Source organism: Alligator mississippiensis, chromosome 3 (genome assembly GCF_030867095.1).
Source record: "Alligator mississippiensis isolate rAllMis1 chromosome 3, rAllMis1, whole genome shotgun sequence".
NCBI lineage: Eukaryota > Metazoa > Chordata > Crocodylia > Alligatoridae > Alligator > Alligator mississippiensis.
In genome coordinates, this window is record NC_081826.1 from 121,780,657 (window position 1) to 121,799,384 (window position 18,728).

Here is an 18,728-nt window from a genome sequence, read left to right on the forward strand (position 1 = left end):
CGGTGAAGGCTGCACTGGGCAGACTCAGGTACTGGGAAGTTTGCACAGCCCTAATAAAAATACTTAATGTTCACTTTAACTGGGAAAATACACATGTGAAAGATGGCAAAACTTTAGGTCTGCCAAACTTGATACAGCCTTTTTAATACTACGCCAGAATGTTTTGGTATTGGTTTGTTTGTTTTTTTAAATACATATGCATTTACCCTGCCATCCCAAATTCTGTAGCACCAGCAAGACAATTGTGATTTAACACAGAGCTGTCCAACTTCTAAGCAGCTGGGGAATGCATGCTGCGTGTGCACTAGTGCAAGTCACAGGCCCTCCAGCTGCACCACCCTAACCCCTGGGGCAGAAACAGGAAGCAATAGCTGAAGGAGGGGGAGCCTAGAGACCCCAGCTGCAACAGCAGTCAGAGCAATAGAGGGAACAGTAGCTGGCAGAAACCTGGGGAGGACCACGCATTAATCCCTTGTGGACCACATGATGCCCACAGGCAGCCAGCTGGATAGCCTTTAACACAAAGATTGATCTATTTTTCTAAATAAGCACAAATTACATGTCCCAACAAACAGGGGTAAGGGCATAGGCTTTCAGCTCAGTCCTCAGCACTTATCCCTTACAAGACCTTTCATATGTCAAACCTAACAGATGAGGCAAAAAAACAAATCACTGCTCTGAGCTCAATGAAAAACAAAGGCAGAAATGAGAGAGCTAAAGTAAGAGGTACCTCCTTTTCTGTGAATTCCCTTATGTCAGCTTCAATTGGATCACAGCCACTGTCATGTGTTTTGTATTTAAGTTTACAGAATGAGCAAGTTAAACAAGTATTTCAAAAGAAAGAACAGAACAATACTGGCCCTCTGCTGCCCTCTTCTGGAACAAACAAGGAAAATAGTCAAGAAAACAGCTTTTCTGTGGGTCCATCACACATGCCATTAGGGGGCAGCAATAAACTGCAGAGCTTATTGCTCCACAGTTTATTGCTCTGACGGAGCTCCTGGGTGTGCAGTTTACACGTGCTCCCAGACCACAGAACATTAAGTGGGGTTACAGAAGCTCCTACTGGCAGGGGTCGGGGAGGGGAGGGTGGAGGGGGGTAGCCTGGGGCTATTGCAGCCAGACTCAATGTGCTGTGCTGGGGGTGGCTGGGGCACAAAGGTTTGAGGTTCAGTTTGGGGTTAGCTGGCAGGCAGCTCCTGCGCTGAAACACTCTTGTGCCCCAGCCAGCTGGCTCTGCATCTACACGTACACTATTGCGTGTTTATCTACATGTGTATTTACAAGTCCTACCCTGCTGCTGAGTTTATTAGTTTTGTGCATCCTAATGGGATGCACATGTAGAGTCTACATGTAGACAATGAGACATTTACTGTGCAGTTAATTAGTTAACTGTGCAGTAAATGTCTTGTGTAGAAGAGTCCCTTTTCTGTTAAACTAGCTTTTAGCTACTTCAGTCGGTATGACAAAGGCTAATTTTAGTGTTTCTATAATTCCTACTAAATAGGAACACATCATACAGTACCATATTTATTCAAATAGAAGATGATCCTGATTATATGACAATCCCCACATAATTAGATTCTATATATGGAACATTTATATATTTGTTATAATTTTTCAGGTATAGAATCTAATTATTGGAGGTTTGCCTTGAATCTGTCCTTTTCCCACTGGGACAGGGAAAATAAATCTGGGGCATCAGGAAGCCCCTTTGCTCTCTGCTTCCACTCCAACTTTTTCTCCTGGCAGCCCCTTTCCCCTCTCCTTACTGTCAGACCCTACTCTCTTTGAACACATAGAAGTGAGGAGCAAATTTGAAAACAATGACCTTGAAATTAAATACAGCTGTAACAAGTTGCATATAGTACCCATACACTTAGTTCATCCAGAGTTGATGCATATTACCTTTTCTTGAAACTGCTACAAGTTTTAGCACAGGTACTCCATAAACACACTTTTGATCAGCACTTTGGCACCTAATTATACATAGTACAAACTGTGGGGGGGGTTGTTTTTTATTTATAAAAATATCTAAATTCCATTTAGTTTTTTCTTCCTTTTCCCTCCCCTTCACCTGTTAAAAACACAGTTAAGTATGTATCCTGTTCCTGGAAACACTAATTCTTCTTCAACTCACTCTCATTTCTTTTATGTATTCTGCCTTTTTCATCCTATTGGTACATGAACCTTTCCCCAATCACTTCATTTATACAATCCAGTTTCCCACACAACTTTTTTTCTTCTTGCTTCTTTCTTTCCTTAGGTGCTATCCACAAACATTGGGACCCATTTTTCTTTCATCTGGACTTTGTTCACTTCATCCTCTCCTCTCTCTTCCTGATCCTTCCTTAGGTACATTTTCATCCCACACGGGCCAAGCTTTAAGCACTATGGGCACCTATACATGAGCAGGGAGGCTACTCCAACGTGCTGGAATTCCAGCGTGTCGGAGCAGACTCGATTAACTGAGTCTGCTGGAGCATAGCAATTACTACACTCCAGCAGCCTCCAGCATCTTGTGTATCAGTGTCCCCGTGCTTAAAAAGGGAGGCACAGGTGTTTGATCTAAAGCTCATCGAAGTGCCCCAGCTGTCATTCTTAAGTGCAGGGATGCTGATACACGAGACACACTGATGGTTTAATTAGAGTGGCTCTTCACAGGCCTCTTGCCACTTCTCCTTCTGCAGGCACCCGCTGAAGAGAGAAGTGGCAAAGGGCCCGATTCTTTTTTTCAGTGGAGCCTGCCTGCTTCTCCTGCAGCCGGGGAGCAAGCTGCTGGTGGACTGAGTGGCCCCTGAGTTGCAGAGGGCCCCAGTCCTTCCCTCTGCAATAGCAGTGCCCCCTGGGGATGCCTGCATGGTTCAGCTTGCAGGCCAGATGCTGCCCCAGCTTGGAGACAACACCTGCATAATGTTTACTCTATGTCCCTGGGTTCCAGGGCTGGGGTACTTACTCAGACCTCCATACCTTTGGGGTCCTGTCCTTGAGTCACTATTGAGCAGGGACCAGTGGGGTGGTAAACTGCTTTATCTTTATTAGGAACCGGATTCAGCAGCTCAGCATTCATAGCTTGCAGGGAGAACAACAACCCACCACCAACAAAACCACAGTCACAAGGCATCAGGGGGAGAAACTGGGTCATCCCACTGCTGGCCCCTTAAAGGTACATTACATATGCCACAACCTGGCCCAATCCAACTTTTCTCTGACCCCAAGCTGGAGCAGCACCTGGCTCACTAGCAGTTCACCTGGCTGGCCCTGGGGGGTACCACCACTGTGGAGGGAAGGACTGGCACCCTCCACAGCTCAGGGGCCACTGAGCCCACCAGCAAACTACCCCCAAGTAGCAGAAAAGGTGGGCAGGCTCTGCCAGAAAAAAAAATCAGGCCCCTCACCGCTTCTGCCTTCAGCAGGTGCCTGCTGAAGGGAGAAGCGGCGAGGGGCCTGATCCTTTTTTCCTGCAGAGCTAGGCCATCTTTCCCTTGGCCAGGGTGCAAGCTGACAGCTGCATCATTGCAATTTGCAAAGTTGCAAACTAAACTATATCCAGATGTAGTTTAGTTTGCAACGATAAAAAGTAATTTAAAACCCCCAAAAGTCTTGTATGTGTACACTGTGATGCCCTTAAGCCACACAAAGTGACATTTTTGTCACATGTACATGTTAATGGCATGACATGCACAAGCACCCTTACTGGGTCTGTCAAGTGTCTGTTCAAGGCTTGACTTTTTGCACCTGCATACAGCATCTTCAGGCATTTGAGGAATCCTGTAGGGATCTCCAGGTTTCCCAGTGTTTGCCAAAGGAATTCCTGGTCAATCCTATCGAAGTGCCTTCTCCATGTCTGAGTTTAATTTTGCCAGGTTTAGGTTTCTTTCCTTGCAGTATTGCATGGCATCTCTTAGTTGTGTAACTGAGAGCTTGGGACAAGGAGCAGCCCAATAGTTGCCACCCCTGCCCAATATCAGGGATGGTGTGGTGAGAGTGGGGCAGGGCCCCAATTTACTTTCCAGCTGGCCCCTGCTCCCCACAGAGCAGCCCGTGGTCTGATTTAACTATTTACACTTTTTTTACAAAACAAGAATAATAGGAAAGGTTATTTATAAGTGAATTTAAATGGTATAACCAGAATCACAAAACAAACCAGAATGCATTAGTCAGCCCTTGACTCAAGAACCACAGGTAGGTTAACTGGCAGCTTTCAGCCACTGCTGAGATGCTACCACAAGGAAGCAAGGTGGTTACTCCCAGCAGCTCCAACAGGCTTCCCAATAAGCGACAGACTGCCACAAGTTAAGCTCTTCTGTTCTGCAGCAATCAAATTGTATCAAACCTTAAGCCCCCAAAGAGGCTGAAGGGTGACCCTTTGTGGTAACCAAAAAGGCAAGCAATGACCAACAGAGTAGGCTCTTGCAGCAATCGACATGACCCAAGCACAAAGTTCAGGGACTCCATCCAATGACAATCAGCTGGAGAATAAGGGACAGGATGGAGTCCCCTCTGGGGCAGTCAGTGGCAGAGGGTCAGCAGCACAGGCAGCTCCCAGGGGTCGCTCCTCTAAACCCCTGCTCCAGCTGACTGGACAGGCACTCCACACACCTCACCAATCCCACTCCGAGCGCTGGCCTACACCCTGAGCTCCTGGGGACCGTCGTCCGGGCGCTCTGCTGCTCCTCAGGCTCCCAATGCCTTGCCTGCTGCTATCCTGCTTCCCCAGGGAAGGGAAGGGGTTTCCTCAACTCATCGGCCCAGCTCCCGGAGAAGGATGCCACCTGCACTCCTGGCTGCTGCTGCTTCTCTGCAATGGAGTGGGGGGTCAACTGCCACCCCTTTGCCTCCGGGACACCCTGCACATCCAGCACACTGTGATACGGCCTTGGGGCACCAGCTCTCTGCCCCAAGCCCTAGCCATGGCTCCCTTCTGCAGGGCTGGAGGCGTGGCCAACTGCCGCTGCCTTCTTTTCCCAGGGCCTTTGAGGCTCTTCAGAGGGGTCTCTCCACTCCCTCTGCTAGGTCAGCTCACCCCAGCTCTTCTTAGGCCTCCTGCGTCATTCCCCGGAGTCACTGTCAGCAGCCCCCATGCCAGTTTGACTGCTGCTTTTATCCCCTCTGGCAGTCTCTCCCTGGCTTGCAAACCGGTCAACCAGGGCTCAGGGTGGCAGGCCCCAACCCTGGCCATCCCCCTTCCATGCGAATGAGGGGACTGAAAACCCCTTCTTTTGATTGGCTTCTCCTTTTCCACAAGGCAGGGGAAGTATCTCAAGCCAATCTGGTGAGCCCACATTGGCAGTCTGTTACAGTTGTATCATAGCCTCATGAATCCTGCTCCCAGGGACTGTACATGATTTTCTCCTAGCATTTGCCCATTCGTTTAATTTAGTCTGTTCACTATCACTTTGGCTAGGAGCTTGTAGTTGAAGTTTAACAAAGTTATTGATCTCCAGTTCTTTATCTCGGTTGTGACCCCTTCCTTGATAATCAAGACTACTATTCTTATTTCATGTTTTTCAAGAGTCTTTTGTCTCTCCTTCTCTCACTGTAGACTTCAATCAAGTCTGGTCCCAATTGGTCCCAGAAAGTTACATAGAATTATTTTGGCAGTCCATCTTTTCCTGGTGTTTTCCCATTTTTATTACTTTTTAGGGTATCCCAGACTTCCTGCGCCTTCCAGTCTTCTCCTGGTTGTTGTTGGTCTTCTATTAGCTTCTTTTGCAGTCCTTCCACACAGTTCTGTCTGGCCTCTAGCTCTGCCTTTATCTCTGTACAGTTCCTGGTAGAAATCTTTCACATTTGCAGTCTGGCTTCTTCTGACGTGTGTTCTTCTCCTTTCTCATCCTGGAGACACCATATTTCTTTTATTTCTTCTCTACTGACTCTCTTCTCCTGCAAATAGTTGTGTGATTATTATTCTGTTTAGAACCTTTGATGACTTGACCATGGTTCCTGCTTGCTCCTCAACCTTTCTGTCCTATGTTTGGTGTATGCAGTTGAAATGACATACTAGTATACAAAGTGTTCTGCCAGTCATGCTGATTTCCAGTTTTTCCAGGAATCTGTACCTCTCCTCTCAATCTACTAGTGCATAGATATTTGTGCATAGATATCTTAATTAGCACTGATACACCTGTTGCTCTGTTAATGTTTGAGCCAGATCAGCTAGATGGCCCCCACTTCTACCATCTCTCAGATTCTATGTAATTTTTTTGCTGCTGGTATTGCACATTCTTGTATACAGATATTATCTGCCTTTATCTCAGCTAGATACGCTTGTCATATTCCATCTGTCCTTATTTAGTACAAACCATACATTTAGAGAAGCTATAATTCACAGATTCACAGAAGTTATTAATATTTTGAATTTAGATTTTGATTGTTTTGATCTGTCTGATTTAGCTTCTTACTTTATAGGCTTTCCTCTGGCTCATCCTTCTCCTGTGCTCCATCCTCATCCATTCTCACATTTGTTGTTTTCACAAAGCCTTCCACATGTGATTCTTCTAGGAACTTGTCCATCTACTCTTCCTGACTGGCAAAAATCTCTTCTGGGTGGTCAGGGCTTTGTAGTCAAGAGAGAACCAAGGAAGGGATGGGGCAGAGGTACTTGGCCAGGGCTTGGTTTCTTTCCCCTCTACTCTTTGGCTCCCTCATTCAGTTCTTCCTTATGTCCAGCCTAAAACGGTCTTCCAAGAGTTTGTGACCATTGGACCTAGTCTTCCCATGGGGTTCCACAGACGTTCTCCCAGGTCTTGGTGCATACCCCTTGTATACTTACAAGCTGCCACCAAGTCACCCCGAGCATATGCTTTTCTAGCCTGAAGAGTCCCATGTCTCTCAGCCTCTCCTCATTAGCCTGCTCTCTTGTCCTCTAATCATTTGTGTGGCTCTCCTCTGGACTCTCTTGAGCTTCTCCACAGCCTTTCTGAATTGTGGAGCCCAGAACTAGACACAGTATTCCAGCTGTGGTCTCACCAAGGCCGAGTAAAGTGGGAGGATGACTTCTCGGGTCTTGTTTGAGATGCATCGGAAGATGCAGGCCAGAGTTTTGTTTGCTTTGCCGGCTGCGGTGTCGCATTGATGGCTCATGTTCATCTTGTGGTCAATCATGGCCCCCAAGTCTCTTTCAAATGCAGTGCTAGCTAGCGTAGCACTGCCAAGCCTATAAGTGTGGTGTGGGTTCTTTCTCCCAAGGGGAGCACCTTGCATTTCTAGGCATTGAATGCCACCAGGTTTTGAGCCACCCACCCCATAAGCCTGTTGAGGTTGGCCTGCATTGCCAGCCTATCCTCTAGGGTGACTGTACTTCCCCATAGTTTGGTGTCATTAGCAAACTTAGGCAGTCTGCTTATAACACCTGAGTCCAGATCATTTATAAACACATTGAAGAGTATAGGTCCAAGAACAGAGCCCTAGGGATGCCACTGGTTACAGTGCACCAAGTTGATTCGGTTCCATCAACTATCACTCTCAAGTCCTGATGTCAAGAGTCCAGTGTTCGAATGGGGTTGACGGTGGCAAGAGTAGGATTGTTTGTTCAAATTGTGAGTGGCTGGAGGAGCAGCCAGGGTTTGATTGCAGTGTGAGTAGGTTCGAACATTGTACCTGTGTACATTGCAAGTGTGAGCATTGGTTGTGTACAGTGAAGGTCCGGGGGACCAAGATCTCTGCTTTGGATTGGTGTTAGTGGTGCTGTATGCAACTACCACTGTTGCTGCCTTCTTGTGTGAGCCCATCAGTCCTCTCTAGCACCATCTGTTCAGGCTACCTGGGGTTATTGTTTTTGCTGGTGTATTATTGTTGTATATAGTTGTTATTGATTATCATGGTTCATTGTTTATTAACACACTTTGTTGGGTTTAATACACCTTTACCCATGTGTTTGTGTCATTAAATAATTACTATTTCATTCACTCAAACAAGGTGGTAGGGGTGGGTGAACTAGAGTGAGGTGGCCCCACTCCCCTGTGTATGAGATGGGTGTTTGTTTTTGGTAGAGGCTAGCTGGTCAATTCGGTGATTTCTGAGTTAACCCATTCCCACACATGACCTTCTGATTCTTCCACCTGCTTCTCAGGCTCTGCAGCCACTCCTGCAGGTGCCTCTTGTTCCCTTTCCTTTGGCTCTTTGTTTTCCCCCTTCCTTTGCTGCCTTGCTCTATTTGCAAAGGACTGGAAGGAAGAGTGGAACACATGGTTTTCTTCCTCACAGAGGTTGCAGTGCTTTTTCTCCTTAAAATGTTTTGCCATGCGGTCCTTCTTCCTACATACTGACCATATGGTGCAGGGACAGACCACAGCTAAATGCCCCTCCTTACCTCATTTCCTGCCCAAATTTGGCTGGCCATGGTAAAACACAAATACCCTGCTTGTCCCTAGGGCTAGTGCTGATGGGAGATGTCTCTCTCCCTCAGGGTTTTCTGGGTACCCCCATACCAGGGCACAAGCCCACCAAGCCCCAGTTCAGATCCCATCAGGGTCCCATACCTTTTTGCTCTCACCCACATTTTTGCAGGACCTGATGAGCCAGCTCATTATGTCTCTTTCCTTCATTGCCAAGTTAAACATCTTCACAATCACTACATGCTCCCAGTTCCCCTCTGGCTCTTAAAAAACAAAGAACTGAAGTCCTGGGTCCTCTCTCTTCCTCTTTCTAAATATAGATAGAGGAAGAGAAAGATATAGGGGTATATATATATCCCTATATCCTTCCAGTTCTGCCTTGTGACCAACCCAGTTCACTTGACGTTCCATGACACACATCTACAATTAAAACATCATCATCCCCTTTACATGGCCACAACTACACACTCATCATCATCTTCTTTAGATTTCATAGATTTCATAGACATTAGGGCTGGAAGGGACCTCAGAAGATCACAATTTACCCATCACAATCATGCAGAAGACCACCTCAGTGCCCTCTCCCACCTCCCTTCCCCCCACCTCCCAAATCCCCAGCCTGTTTCCCCAGTACTTTCACTTGTAGTTGTCATCATTGTTGTTGCTGTCTCTGGTGGTCCCACCAATGAACAGTCTGTACCAGTCTTTTCTTTTCCATGTATCCTCTGTTGTCATCTCCCTATTGTTTTCTTTCATCTTCTTGTAGTACACCCTCAGTTCACTCATTGCCATTCTCATGCAGTCTTCATATGGGACGCTCACATATCTGTACGTGAGCAGGTTCCTGGTGTTCCACAAGGTGCTCATAAAGTAGGAGATGAACTGGTTGAAGCACGTTGCTGGGGCCCGTTACATGGCCAGATGGCTGAACAACACCACATCCCTAGGGAGGGTCTTGACCCCTGTCACCATCAAGAGAAGTACAATAACTCTCCTCTGCCCCTCCCTCAAGTCCTGCTGACTGTGGAGGTATGACAGGGGAAAGCTTTCATGCCCAGTGCAAGCACCATCCTGCCCCCTGTCTATGGGTCAGCCACCTGCCTCTCTCATCTGCCATGCCTTGATGTAATAATATTGATGTAATAATTAAGCAGGAGGCTGCCCATTATACATCCCAATATTGGGGGCGATCCGCGGCTCTGTTCCACCCCTACACTGCAGCCCAAGCCTCCCAGATGGCATCTCAGGCAGCCAACTCAACTGTCCCCTTCGTACATCAGCTGTGGGCCTTCTCTAGGACCTTCGGCTTCCATTTAAGCCCTGGCCCCATCTCAGGCCAGTTGGGACCCCAAGTTTCTTTGCTGTATATGAGCATCTCTTGCAGTGGGCCCCTGGCCCTTTTGACCCCTGTCTGGGTCCTGGCCCCAGCAATGACCAGTCAGGTCCCTCAGTTAGGTCTAAGCCGCCTGCCTGCACTCAGGGATTGGGGTCCCCCATTCCTGGCTCAGGTGCTTCACAAAGCATGCCTGGCCCCACGGGGTCATTCACCCCAGCAGGCTCAGGCGCTTCAAGAAGCTTACCTGGCCTTCCCTAGATGAGATGGATCATATGACCCACCCAAAGGTGAGGGCTCGGGTTAAGGCACCCCGCCCGTCTTTCACCGGGGTGATAAATGGCCTGGCATTTCCTGGGGGCTCCCATGCCACAGGGAGCCCCACCAGACCACCCACGCCCAGCAGAGTGCAGTTTTAGGTCAAGCCCAGAATGAGAGCCTCCTGCTCCTACCTGCAAGATGTTCCCACACAGTAGCTCAGCCAGGCAACATTTCTGTTTCCTAACTAGCCCCCCATTCAAACTGCTCTGTTTATGTAGGCAGGCAGAGTTCTAAAATGGCTGCTGTAATCAAACACCTGCTGAATGTTTGCTCTAGCCCTTAAAGTGGCAGGCACCACTGGTGCCCTGCTACAGGACTCATTTAGTCACATTTTGACACAGGCCTCCACTGAGAGGTTTATACATGAACAGGTCCTAGGTCTTCCGGAGGATGCTCCTGAAACAGAAGATGAATTGGTCAAAGTGGGTCATTGGGGTTTGCTTCTGCTAAGATGGATGCCCAAACAGCACCACTTCTCTGTTTAGTGTTGTGACCTCATCATCATCTTGAGGAGTATAAATACTTTTATCTATACCCCTTTAGCACTTGGACAATACCACAAAAGATTATAGACTCTGTTTTCCTTATGCAAATTTCCCTGGGGCAGTATAGTTTTAGGGGAATGAAAAATGGGAAGTACCTCCCAAAAAGCTCTAGCTACTAAGTTAGTAAATGCACAAACTGTAAATAAACTGAAAAGAGAAAAACATATAAAGGTCCTCTTACAAAGAAAACTGAAAACACAATCTGTTCTTAAACATTTGATAACAGAACTAACCACTCAGTATGTGTCCTTTCCCTCCAGCTCCTCAATGGAAGTGGAGCAATCATCAAGAGAAAGGTAGCAACTGCATGCAGACAGCACTACCAACTCACTTCATGCTCAGGAAAGAACACTATGACTCCTCATTGTGGCTAGCAAGTCCAATCACTTTCAGGCACACTTCTCTAGTTATCAACTATAGAAATGATCCCTAGAAGTACCATCTTAGTGCTATACCTGACCAAACCCAGCCCAGCCCAGCTGGACATGCACCAAAGATACAAGGACCCAACACCATCTCACCAAGCACTGGCCCCCACCAGGCACCCCCACCCCCAGTGCTGCCACAGCCCTGCCCAGCTGCCATTCCACCACATGCCCACAGCCACCACCACCAAATGCCACTGGCACAGCTTTCCCAAACAACCCTGCTCCCTAATTAGCATACAGCCATCCTGCTAGCTAACCGGCAACTGGACTACACTTCCAGGTAGTGGGTTGCGTGAAGATGCCACTGAATGAATTCTGGACCTACTACCAGAAATTGGTAGTAAAGGATGGAGAATACACAGCGAGCACCACCTGGCACAGGACCATATAACCCCTGCTGAGGAAAGAACAGAGTGACAGCAGCAAAGAAGAGGACCAGATGAACGGGATGGAGGACAGCGACAGTGACAACAGCAGCAGCAGTGGGTTCTCCAGCGCAAGCTGGAGTGACAATGACAAAGAGACCAGTTAAGCTGAGTACCTGACCCTGGAAGTGGGGCACAGGTGGGTGTGAAGGGAGGGCTGGTCAGAGAGACCAGAAAGGACAGAGTGTATTTTTTGTGTTTTGTGCGTGGTTTGTGGACACTGTAACGGGTATGGGTGACCAGCAGGCCTTTGTACGGCTGCCCAGGAGCGCGGGTGTGCAGGTGTAGTTTTTTTTTTTCTGTAACGGGCTTGGTTTAGATATATATAACAAAGTCTCTGACTTTTGTAAAGTGACATTGAACCTTGCAGTGGGGAAACACAAGAACCTCCTGTTGTTCAGGCAAACAGATATAGAGGTAGTAGGCTATGTGAAAATGGTGCCAGGTGGCATTTGCTGTGTCTTCTCCGTCCTCTGCTACCGATTTCTGGTAGTAGGTCTGGAGTTCGCTCAGTGCCATCTTCACGCAACTCACTACTTCTACGTCCGTTTGTCTGTAAAGGAGGGGGTTCCTGGCCTTCCACAAGGCACTCCTGATGCAGGATGCAAACTGGTCAAAACAGAGAGACAGGCTCCCCTGGTGTTTGGCAAGGTGCCTGTACAGCACAACCTTGCTGTTTAGCCAACTGATGCTAGCGCCTTTGTGCCCAGGCTTAGGGTTTTTCTTAACTTGCTAAACTCCTTCAGGATTAGGGGGGCTCCCATCCAGGGTAGGCAGGGAGCACAGAGTCAGGATTGAGCTCTTCCTCAAAGTGGCTTTTTTCCAGTTCTCCTGATCCTTATCCTCTGGCTGGGGAAGGGTTCCTCCCAAGCCTATGTAGGCCCCTTCCTTTCCTGACTCTTTTTCCTTCAGCCTAGGGGTTTTTTCCCTGGTACCCATGTCAGGGTTGGGTGGTGCCTGGGAGCCACTAAGTGGCCTGGGCGAGGCTCCAAGAAGTGCAGGTGAGGTGCTGCTTGGCTGGCAGGATGGCTGTATGCTAATTAGGGAGCAGGATGTCTAGGAAAGCTGCACCAGTGGTTTTTGGTGGTGGCAGATGCGGGCACATAGTGAAATGGCAGCCAGGCAGGGCTGTGGCAATGTTGGGGGTTGCAGGTGCCTGGTGGGGGCCAGTGCTTGGCAGGGTGGAACCAGATCATGGTGCCCTGGATGCACATGTGTCAGGGCTAGGCTGGGACCGTCAGGGCTAACATTAAAACTCTTAGGGGTCATTTCTATAGTTGGTGACTGGAGAGGTGGGTCCAAGAGTGATTGGTTTTGGTAGCCACAATGAGGAGTCATAGTGCTCTCTTCTGAGTATGAAACAAGTGGGTTGTACTGCTTGCGTGAAACAAGTATCTATTCTTGATAACTGATCAGCTTCTTTCCGGAAGCTAGGAGAGTCTGCAGGCTGAGTGGTTAGCCCTGTTTTTGTTTAGGTTTTATTTTCATTTCTGCACACAGGGGAAGCTTTATTTTTTTTTTTGCTCAGCTTTCTTAAGTTTTATTAGTTCTGTTTGTGGTGATAAATTAGCTGGGGCTTAAGGGGTCTTTTTTGGTGTGGTTTATTCTTTGCTGTTGACCTACTCATCTTTTGCGTTTAATGTATGAACATCAGTATTGAAAGATATTTGTCTGTTTTATAAATTAACCTTTTTTTGTTTAATGGTAGAGTTGCTTGTGTTGTGTGTGTGTGCTCTAGAAGCCTCCTTTAAGGGAGACTGAAAAAATCCAGGGAATGATTTGTTAAAGGGCCAAGATTGGGAGCCTTGAAAGTGATGGGGGTCTAGTCAGTTTTGTAGCTGCTCTTTTCCCTTATTTCCATGGCTTCCAACAATAGCAGCTCTAAACAATGCTCCTTAAAAACAGCACTAGTGGTGCTTTGTTATTAGAAAGTTTGATTAGTACCTGTTATTTTTGAAGGTTTAAGGTTTTTGACTCTCAGAAACCTTGAGAGGGTTGGGACCATGTAGGTGTTGATGCTGCTAATACCACAGCACTGATAGCCGTTTTTAATGAGCATGGTTTGCAATTGCAGGCAGTCCTCGACTTACGACTTTTCAAGTTACAATGAACATCACTTACAATGTTTATAAAGTGACACCCTGTTTCAATGTTCCGACATGGGTTTTGACTTTACAGTGGTTGGTACAGCTGCGTCCAGCTGGTAAGTCTTTTGTGGTGGAAGGGGAGGGGAAAGGGAAGGGGTGTGGGGGGACAGATCAAGGCCCCTGAGATGGGGCTGGGGCAAGCGCTGGGGCAAGTGCATGGGACTGAGCTGCGGCTTGTTGAGGGGGGGAGGGGCGCAGGGAAGGAGGGGCGACAGCTCCTGCCGCTGCATGCTGCTTATCTGGCAGCTCATCTGGCTGTTTCCAACACTGTTGTCGCTGCTTCTCTGGGAGGGCATGTGGGGATGTGTGCCCCTGGATCTGCATGAGGTGGGGCAGGCGGGGCTGGAGCTGCACCAGGCTGCGCTCCAGGTCGACAGCAGGGGCTACAGCAAATTTTCAGGTGGCTGCAGTGCCCCACTCCCATAGACCCCGCTCCACTGCCTGCCCTGCCCTGATCCAGGGGCACATGCCTCCCCCTATGCCCTCCCGCCTCTCTCCCAGCCAGGGCAAGGCAGGCACAGGACGAAGCCGCAGCTTGTCTGGGGACCGTGGGGTTCCTCCCTCAGCTGTGTGCCGCTTGTCTGGAGGCAGCACAACGGCTCTGTCCCATGCCCGCCCAACCCTGTCTGGGCAAGTGGTGGGAGGGCATAGCCCCCGCTCCCAGTGCTGCCGCCACCAGCCCAGAGTGCAGCCTGGCGCAGCCCTGGCCCCACCCGCCATGCCCCATGCAGATCTGGGGGCACCCCCTTTCCCCCCCATGCCCTCCTGGACAAGTGGTGGGAGCAGCAGCAGGAACTGCTGGGTGGGCTGCCAGATGAGCAGCACACAGCTCCCCCATCTTTTCCACCACAACAGACTTACCAGCTGGACACAGCTGTATCAAGCATCATAAAGGAATCATTCCCCCATTTATAACACTGTTCCTATGGGAAAATTGGATTCAACTTACTATGTTTCAACATAAGACATGGTTTTTAGGAACCAATTGCATCGTAAGTCTGATGTACAGTGTGGTGTATAGAACATCAGTATTGAAAGATATTTGTCTGTTTTATAAATTAACCTTTTTTTGTTTAATGGTAGAGTTGCTTGTGTTGTGTGTGTGCACTCTAGAAGCCTCCTTTAAGGGAGACTGAAAAAATCCAGGGAATGATTTGTTAAAGGGCCAAGATCGGGAGCCTTGAAAGTGTACAGAAACACTAGTAGCAAGACGCACCCACAGAGTAGGTAGAAGGGCCATACAGTACACCTGTTTGACAGGAGTGAACATTAAGAAGGGTGTGGGCCACAGACAGGTTACTACTGGGAGACACAAAGTGGCATGTTGCAGCTGACAAGCAGGAAGTTGACACAGGGCGCATCTACATATTCATTAATAAGCCATAGTAACTGGGCATTAAGTTTAGTACTTGCATAACCAAATACTAAATTAATGCACAGTAACTGCTGCTACTCCACAGTAGCACTGGCACACAAGATTTTACAGACACTAACTGATCAGTAGCCTCATACTACTGCGCAGTAGTGTATTAACACAGGTTTTGCCCAGCATGCTACTGCGCAGTATTAGGCGACTGCTCAGTTGACGTCTTGTGCAGATGCATCCACAGGCAGAAAAAGAAGCAACACTGCTATTGCCTTTCCCCTACAAGGGAAACCATCAGGGATGTTTCTGATTTCTCTTGCTGTAAAAGTGCCAAGATATAATGAGAAACTAAGACAACAGCCTCTCATCCTCTGGTGACAGCATGATGTGAAAGCAGCTATGTGAAGAAACAATAAACAAACTGGCAGAACACTAGAGTGGGGAAAAAGGATCTGCTGGAAGAGTGTGGGGGAGATGCCATGATAATGGTTTCGGCCCAGGTGGTTTTATGTACCTGGCAGGGGGTTCCCATTCTTCCCAACTTTGAATGACTTGGTGTAGTTGAGGGTGGAGACCTATCCATTGCACCGCAAGAATCTACTATAGCCTGCCAACAGGAGGATCTTGGTTACACAATTTATGGGAATGGGGGATCACTCCTATGCTTTCCCTCTAGCTTTCTCCTATGGCCTTTTGGCTAGGGGACAAACAAGACTGGGGGCATCTGAACTCTAAGGTCTCCAGGCTTGGGGCTTGCATGTAGGATGCCTGATATGGATTTGGGAGTATATGTGAAGCTCCAGGCTGATGAGTCTGAGAGGTAGGATACTTGCTGGTGCCAGCACCACACAGGACACACCTACACGTGCAATTAGTGCTATTTGAGGGAAGAGAGCAGCTACAAAACTGACTAAATAGCCTGAAGGACTATGCCATTAAACAAAAAGGGTTTAATTTACAAAGCAAACAAACATCATTCAATACAGCTACTCGGGCACTAAATGCAAAAGATGAGTAGGCTGGGGCAAAGAATGGACCACACCAAAAACAAATCAGGAATCCAGGTTGTAGTCATATTGGTCTAGGGGAAAAAAGGAAACAAAATTTATGGAAGAAATTATATCTTTTATTCAACCAAGCAGTTGGTCTAATGAAAGATATCACCCTGTAGCCAAACCCTTTTCTTTTTTTTTAACTTAAAATGCATTCCCTCCCCTTCTCCAACCATTTCTGACCTTCTCTCTGCCCTCTCTATTCCTTATAAGTGATTACAAGTAGTACTAGGTAAGCTAAGTTCTTATACTCCCTTATAGTAACAAGCCCCTTTTTATATTGTAAATAGTATTCTATTATGTTTGTATTGATTTTTACCGTTTTATATTGTATTACATTATGTTCCTATTACGTTTGTATCAATTTTTACTGTTTTATATTGAATTTATATGATTTAGGCCTATGTCTGTAAAGAAATGTCAAGTAATGTCAAGTTTCTATTTTGTATGTCAAGCCTCCATCTTGTGTGTCCTGCCTGGGTATAACCTATGTTGTAACTGTGACTCATGTCTAACCAGTCTCATGTAAATTGGTTCCTGAATGAATGGCAATGAATAAGGGTGCTTGAGATACAATTGTAGCAGGCCTCTACTGAATGATCAACTCAACGACCGGACCATCAACTCAACAACCTGACCAATGCCTTGCAATGACTCATCCAGGAACCACAGACCTCACACAGGAACAGAGACAAAACCCAGCATTTGAAAGATAAGGAACCTAGAGGAACCCAGCATTTGGAAGAAAAAGACCCTACAGAAAGCAGCAACCCCACTAAACAATGAGGACACCTGGATCTGCATGCATGCATCTGAACAGGACTGTCCTTGCCTGGACATGTCCTTCCCATAGGAGACACAGGTAGCCCGCCCCTATAAAAAGAGTGGCAGAGTGTGATCTTTTTGGAACGCCCTCTCCATCTGGACCTGAACTATGCCACGCCACCTATCCACCCAGAGGCCCTGCCAGTGACCCCCTCTGGACAACACCTTGCTGGAGAAGACCTGACTGGCCATCGAGGATCAACTCACTGCCCAGGACAGGTAGCTATCACCCACCTTCCTTCCCCAAGCAAAGGACCTGGACTCTCTCCCCACACACCTTGACTCCAATCCCTCCACCAAACCTTTCCTCTCCTGCTACCATTGTGTGTGTGTGTGTGTGTGTGTGTGTGTGTGTGTGTGTGTGTGTGTAAACCAATAATTTTGTGGGGCTGTATAGTGTGCTGCCTGATGAATAAAACTGTTATTTTGAAACCCTGAGTTGGGTTTTTGTCTTATTGACCTCCAACCCTCCTCCTTGATTTCCCAGCTTTCTCCCTCAGTTCCTTCTGCCTCATTTCCAGCCCTGATCTCCCAGTTTTCTGCCACTCCTTTCAGCCCCAGTCTCCCAGTTTTCTGCCTCTCTGTTTCCCAGCTGTCTCTTCCTTGCCACCACTTATCTCCCTCCTGATCTCCCAACTTTCTGCCCCTCCATTTCCCAGCTGTCTCCTCCTTGCCACTGGGCTTTTCCCCTCACTTCCACCTTGGCACCAGGTGACCCCAAGTAACCCCGGGGCACATTAACCCTAAGTGACCCCAAGTAAACCTGGGGCCACTTGACCTTAAATAACCCCAAGCACCAAGTTACCCCAAACATCCCCTAGTGTTTACACACAGCCACAAAAGTGCGTGTTTGTGTGTGTGTGTGAACTCATAGTGGTGTTTGTGTAGTATGTGTGTGTGTGTATAATTTTGTATCATGCCTTCCTGTCTAACAGCGCAATTTTGGGATCCCGAGTGTTGATCTGGCACGTGTGAAATCAGCAACCACACTGTTGGGGCCCTACCTGGATGACTAATGGCAGGTGCCTCACCCCTCCTCTGCTGAATTCATTGCTCTTGAGGGTTGCCCTCATTCTCCAGGCCCCCATCCATATCCTGTACTTATCTAAGACTCTCTCCACTGTCTCTACTCTTTGTACTCTCTGTTCTATCCATCTTATTATGTCTGCCTTGTGTATCACCTCTAAACACATCTTTACTATTATGACTCTCTCCCGAATTTGCTCCACAGCTAGGAACTAGGGGTGTGCAAAGCGGGCCCTATTCGATTCGAATTCGGATTCAGCCTGAATCAGGGACAGTGATTCGATTTGCTGATTCAGATCCCTGTCCCTGATTCGATTCAACCCAATCCAAAACTGAAGATTCGGTGCTGATTTGGATAATCAGCAATTTGGACATAGACACAGCTTTAAATGTTTTTTCCACATACCTCAAGGTACCAGCATGGTTTGTAAACACTGTGATGCTCTGGTGGAAGGAGAATCCCACAGGAGTGTGGGGAGGGCCCTTCACATGCTCAGCGATGAACCTGGAAGTGGACCGAAAGGGGGCCTCCTGCACCCCTCTAGCTTGGTGATTGGCAGAGGGGGGACCCCAGGTCCCCCACCCAAACCCAGGAGGCACCAGTCGCTAAGGCAGGGGAACCCCGCATGCTCCCCGGTTGACCCGGAAGTAGACTGGAAGTGCTTCTGGTCCACTTCTGGGTCCGTTGCCAAGCGTGGTGGGGAGCCCCCTGTGCCCCCTATGCTCCCTTCACTGTCTGCAGTTCCTTTTTCACTGCTTTGAGTTCGATTGGAAAGATTTTACTCCATGTTTCTCCTTCTTCTGTCCATGGAGCTCAAGTTAAGAAGATCTTTTCTTTCGCTGTTTCCCTAAACCACCTGGTGATTCATCTTTTGTTTTCGGCAATCTATTCTCTGTGGTTTTCCCCTTGTGCTGTTTGTT

General features: G+C 47.9%; 2 non-coding genes across 2 annotated transcripts; one reads left to right on the forward strand and one right to left on the reverse strand.

The window, feature by feature from the left end:
• Positions 1–10,769: 10,769 nt before the first annotated feature.
• Positions 10,770–10,983, reverse strand: LOC132249724 (small nucleolar RNA U3). The gene has a single exon (XR_009461280.1). It is a non-coding gene; the product is annotated as a small nucleolar RNA U3 (small nucleolar RNA).
• A 1,654-nt stretch (positions 10,984–12,637) lies between these two features.
• On the forward strand, positions 12,638–12,847 carry LOC132249729 (small nucleolar RNA U3). Its single transcript, XR_009461285.1, has one exon. It is a non-coding gene; the product is annotated as a small nucleolar RNA U3 (small nucleolar RNA).
• Positions 12,848–18,728: the final 5,881 nt, after the last annotated feature.